The sequence below is a fragment of the Dasypus novemcinctus genome, chromosome 12 (genome assembly GCF_030445035.2).
Source record: "Dasypus novemcinctus isolate mDasNov1 chromosome 12, mDasNov1.1.hap2, whole genome shotgun sequence".
NCBI lineage: Eukaryota > Metazoa > Chordata > Mammalia > Cingulata > Dasypodidae > Dasypus > Dasypus novemcinctus.
This window is the reverse complement of record NC_080684.1, coordinates 34,005,625-34,011,624: the sequence shown is the minus strand read 5'-3', so window position 1 is coordinate 34,011,624 and position 6,000 is coordinate 34,005,625.

Genomic DNA, 6,000 nt, shown 5'->3' with positions numbered 1-6,000 from the left:
GATCTTGTTGAATTTACTGAGATCTGCTTTGTGGCCCAACATATGGTCTATCCTGGAGAAAGATCCATGAGCACTTGAAAAGAATGTATCTCCTGCTGTTTTGGGGTACAATGTTCTATATATGTCTATTAGGTTTAGTCCATTTTCATATTATTCAAGGTCTCTGTTTCTCTACTGATTCTTTGCCCAGATGTTTCATCCAATTCTGAGAGTGGTATATTGACATTTCCAAATATTACTGTAGAGATGTCTGTTTCTCCCTTCAGTGTTGCCAGTGTTTGCCTCATGTATTTTGGGGCATCCTTGTTAGGTGAATATACATTTATGATTGTTATTTCTTACTGGTGAATCTCCTCTTTTATCAATATATGATGTCCTTCCTTGTCTCTAATAACAGTTTTGCTTTTAAAGTCTATATCATCTGACATAAGTATATCTAACCCAGCTTTTTTATGGTTACTGCATGTGCGGAATGTCTTTTTCCAACCTTTCACTTTCAATCTATTTTTATCCTTGGGTCTAAGGTGTGTCTCTTGCAGACAACATATAGATGGCTCATATTTTTGTATCCATTATACCAGTCTGTGTCTTTTGATTAGGGAGTTTAATCCAGCAACATTCAACATTATTACTGTAAAGGCAATTCTTATTTCATCCATTTTAACCTTTGAGTTTTATCTGTCATTTTATTTTTACCACTCCTGACACTTTTAGATACTGTTACTGATACAATAATAATTTCTAGACTCCTCCAAGCCTCTCTGTCCTGTCTTTTCTTTTCAGGCTGGAACACTACCTTTAGTGTTTCCTGCAAAGCCAGTCTTTTTGTTATAAACTCTCTCGGTTTCTGTTTATCTGTGAATATTCTAAACTCGCCCTCATTTTTGAAAGATAATCTTGCTAGATATAAAGTTCTTGGCTGGCAGTGTTTCTCTTGCAGTATCTTAAATATATCACACCACCGCCTTCTTGTCTCCATGGTTTCTGATGAGAAATCAGCATGTAATCTTACTGGGTATCCCTTATCGCTATGCATTGCTTTTCTCTTGCGGCTCTCAGGATTCTCTTTGTCTTGGGCATTTGACATTCTGGTTAGTATGTCATATTAGTGTGTCTCAGACTTGGTCTATTTAGATTTAATCAGATGGGAGTACACTATGCTTCTTGGACACAGATATCCATGGCCTTCAATAGGGCTGGGAAATTTTCTACCATGACTTCTTAAAGTATTCCTTCTGCCTCTTTTCTCTTGTCTTCTCCTTCTGGGACAACCATGACACATATTTTGCATGTCTCTTGCTGTTATTTAGTTCCCTGAGACCATGTTCAACTTTTTCCATTTTCCCTCCCCCCTCTCCCTCCCTAACCCCCTGTTGCTTTTTTTTTTTTTTTTTTTTGCTGCCTGTGTCCATTCGCTGTGAGATCTTCTGTGTCTTTTTCTCTCTCTTTTTTTTGTCTTCTCTTCTCGTTTTCTCCTCTAGGATTCACTGGGATTCAATCCTGCAGATCTCCAATGTGGAGAGGTTTCCTGTCACTTGCGCCACCTCAGTTCCTGGGTTCTGCTGCATCTCACCTTGACTCTCCCCTTCATCTCTCTTTTTGTTGCATCATCTACTTGCTGCATGGCTTGCTGCATGGGCCTGGCTTGCTGTGCATGCCCTGGCTTGCCACAGGGTCACTTGGCTCACTGTGTGGGCACTGGCTAGCTGTGTGGACATGCCTTTTACCAGGAGGCCCTGGGAATTGAACCTGGGTCCTCCCATATGGTAGACAGAAGCCCAATCACTTGAGCCACATCCCCTTCCTTCCATTCTTTTCTTCATCTGCTGTTTTGTATGTTTGCTTTTGGAAGCCATGTCTTCAAGTTCACTGATCTTTTCTTTTGCTTTCTCAAATCTGCTGTTATATGCCCCCAGTGTATTTTTAAATTTCATTTATTGTGTCTTTCATTCCTATAAGATCTGTTCTTTCTCTATGTATGCTTTCAAATTCTTCTTTGTGCTCACCCAGTGTCTTCTTAATATCCTTAATCTCTTTAGCCATCTCATTAAATTTATTAAGGAGATTTGTTTGAACATCTATGATTAGTGTTTCAACTCCTTTAGGTTGTCTGGAGGCTTATCTTGTTCCTTTAACTGGGCCATATCTTTCTGTTTCTTGGTGTGGATTGTAATTTTTTTGTTGGTGTCCTTGCATTTGGCTTGCTAGGTATATTTATTCTGGGTGCAGCTTCTCCCTTTAGTTGAGGGCTTTCTTGTCTTTTTTTCCTTGCTGGTTGTGTAGTAGAAGCAAAGAATATAGTTACTGCTGTAAGCCATGGAGGCTGAAACTGTCCGTGTTTCCCCAGGAACTGAGGAAGCTTCTCCCAACTTTCTCCTTTGCCAGGGGTAGGGACAGAGCTGCAGTCATGTGTAATAATCCAAGTTGTACAAGACAAGACTGTCTATACTTGCCTGGAGAGACTGATGAAGCTTCACAACATTCTTCCCCTACCTGGGGCGGGGATGGACCTGTAGTTGTAGGCAACAGTTTATTCCATGTGGGGCCAAAATGACCACAGTCTCCCAGGTAGACTGACATAGCACCAGGCCCCCTCCCTGCTGGGGGTGGGGATGGACCCTCTGGAGTGCCCAACCATCTAGTTCATGTGGTTGGGCACTCAACTACGCCTGCAGTTGCCCTGAGAAGCTGGAAAATACTGTCCTTCTGTCCCTTAGAGGGTGGGTTCGGTCCCTGTAGTCTCATAAGCAGATCTTATGGGAATGAAAGTCCCTGTAAGTGGAAAGTACCCGCCATTGCCTAAAGAGGCTGAGGACATACCAGCCCTCTCCTATCCTATTGGGTGGTGGGGGTGGAGCCAGTGCCTTTAGGCCAAGAGTTCCTGCCGTTGCCCAGAAAGGCTGTGGAGACACCAGACCCTCCTATCCTATAGGGGGTGGGGATGGATCCACAGGCATCCAACAGTCCAGTCCAAGCAGGCCTAAAGTGCCTGCTGTTGCCCAGAAAGGCTGTGAAAACACCAACCCTCTCCTTTCCTACTGGGGGGTAAGGGTGAATCCACAAGTACCCACCAATCCAGGCTGTGTGGGCCAAAAGCACCTGCAGTTACCCAGAGAGGCTGGGCAAACTCAGCCCCTCTCTTGTCCTCTTAGGTGTGGGGGTGGAGCCACAGGTGCCCAACAGTCAGGTTGTGCAGGCCAAAAGACAGAGGTGGAGATGGGCTCGAAGGCACTCAACAAACCAGTCTGTTTGGGCTGAAAACACCTGCAGTTGCCTGGAGAGGCTGAGGATACCCAGGTCCTCTCCTGTCCTAACGGGGTGCAGGCATGTAGCCCCAGGTGTCTGACTATTCAGCCTGTGTAGACAGCAAGCACCTGCAGTTGCCTGGAGAGCCTGGGACAGGTGCTGCCAGCTTCCTCCCTGCTGGAGGAGGGGCTGCGGTTTAGGCTGGAGCTGCAATCTGATCTGGGTGGAAAGAAGTCAGTCCCCACCAGCACTGTGATTTTCAGCTGCAATCCAATCTGGGTAGAAAGAAGTCAGTCCCCACCAGCACTGTGATTTTCAGTCAGCCCCACTTCCCGTCATGCTGGGGGTGGAGTTAAAATGGTGGCTACTGGCCTCTTTCTGACTTGGATAGGTTTAAACTTTAGCTGTTCTTAGGATTATAATTTAGCCCGCCAAATTTACTAATCAGTATCTGAAGTTGGTGCCACACCGTCTCTTCCTCTCCTATTTTTGGGAAATGGAATTTCTAACTCCAGCCACAGAATAGCTCCTGAGACAGCTTGTGCCGCAGGCACTGGCCTCTGCGGTGCGGAGGCCTCTACTCATGAATCCTCCCTGCAGATGGGCATTCTCCTCCTTCCATTCCTTCAAGGATGCTGCAGGATGCTCTTCTGGCCTCCTGGAGCCCCCAAACAGGTGCTTTGACTAGCTCTGGTGATTACTAACTGCCCTGCAGGATGAGCTGACTCTAGGAGCTCCTTGCTCTTCCACCACCTTGGCTTAATCCACCCCACCCTCCGCCCGCCACCCCCCCCAAATTTTTGTCCCTGCTTAATGGAATTTTTGGTAAATGACTCTGTGATGAACATTTGTAAGTATGTCTTCATGCATGTCTCCACTAATTGCCTTAAAACGAATCCCTCGAAGTGGAATTGCTGCATCAAAGGGGACCGTCCTGGCCCTGTGTGTGCCCATCTGTTGCCTACCTGGCTGTAGAAGTGGTGTTTTCACAGAGAGGTGAAGTCCTGGGATACACACAGGATTTGGGAGTCAGGGACTGTGCATGCAAATTCCATTTCTGACACTTGTTACCTGTATGAAAAGTTAATCTCTGTGATTATAATATTTGCCTAAAGAGCCTCTAAGAAGATGAAATAGTGTGTATGCAAAAGTATAGAGGGGAGTGGATATGTCTCAAGGGGTTGAACGTCTGCTTCCCACATAGGAGGTCCAGGGTTTTGTTCCCAGTACCTTCTAAAAAAAACCAAACAATGTGGTTCAGTGGTTGAGCGCCGGCTTCCCACATATGAGGTCCTGGGTTCAATCTCCCACCCTGGTACTTAACAACCACAACAACAACAACAAAAAAGTATATGGCAAGCATCCGGCCAGAGTGGACCGAGCAGGCACTGGCTTCTTATCCAGGATGGGGAGCTTCCGTGCCGTCCTCTGACTTTGTTCTGCCAAGCTTGCTGCTCTAGTTTTGCCTTCTGGTCTTGAACTCACAACATACTGGGCTAGAGCTGATAAAATGAGGACTTGGGCAGCAGACAAGCAGGCATTCCCATACTCAACTCTTATTCAATAAGTACTATGCGCGTATACGTTGCTGAGAAGTTTAATCTAATACATGTTCTTGTCTTCAAGGAGCCAACTGTTTAGTTGGGTGGATACACGAATAGGCAAAATTAAATGGATACTAGACCAGGCAATGTTTCAAGACAGTGCACGCTTATTTATTTGCACGTGTTGTCAATTGACTGATAGAGTCCATCTCTGGAGTGGAGAGCAGGAGCTGGCTGCGCCCCGGAGAAGTCGGGAGGCTTTGTGAGAAAGTGAGAACATATCAAAATGAAGAATTTCAGTTCAGTGAAAGACTATAGAAGAAAAACGCCAACAGACAGACGATAGCTTGGGAAAAGTTGAATGACTAAAATATGTAAGGAGCTCCCATCAAACAACTGAATAACAGGAGAGCTGGTAGAAAGCTAGCCAAGGTCTACTCGACAGTTCACAACAGGGAAAGCGCAAACGGGTAAAAGCACGTGAAGAGATAGATGCTGCCGCTCACCAGAGCTTAGAAAGATGGAGATGAGAACCAGGCGAACAGGATGGCCAGGGTCAGAAAGGTGGGCGCTGCCAACGACGGATGGAGAGGTGGGCGGGGGTGTGCGCTGGGGCAGGCGATCCGGAAGACAGCGCGGCATTGCTCAGGGCTTTAGGCATGTGTCCATCCTCTGGCCCAGCAGTCCCACTCCTGAGAGAAATCCAGTCCACACGTGAGAGCCGCTCTCATGGAAGGGACAGCCTATTCGTCGTGGCATTACTTGGAGACAACCTACGTGGCCATCAAGTAAAGGATGGTGAAAAGCAGTCTATGGAATAAGTGCAGGAAGCAGCAAAGTTGATGTACTTGCAAGCAACATAGTGGTAAGTTAAAAAAATGTAAAAACAGAGCAAGAGCTATGGCACCATACTATTGGTGAAAATAAACCTACCCAGCATGAAGCATTGCTTCCAACTTTACAGGGATAAATACTTATTTAGGAACTGCTGCATTAGGGTGGCTGCCTTTTGGGGTGAGGAGTAGGGGTAAGACTTAAAGGGAATGAGCAATAGAAAAAGAGAGGGGGTGTCCATGGATCCATGACGACACTGTACAACTAGAGAGTGTGATGACTCAGCTCCCTGAGGTCCAAAAGAAAAATGGAAAATAAAGCCAAGTGAGAAGTGGGAAGACCTCAGGAAATGAGTTAGAGAGCTTAGTTGGAGCCC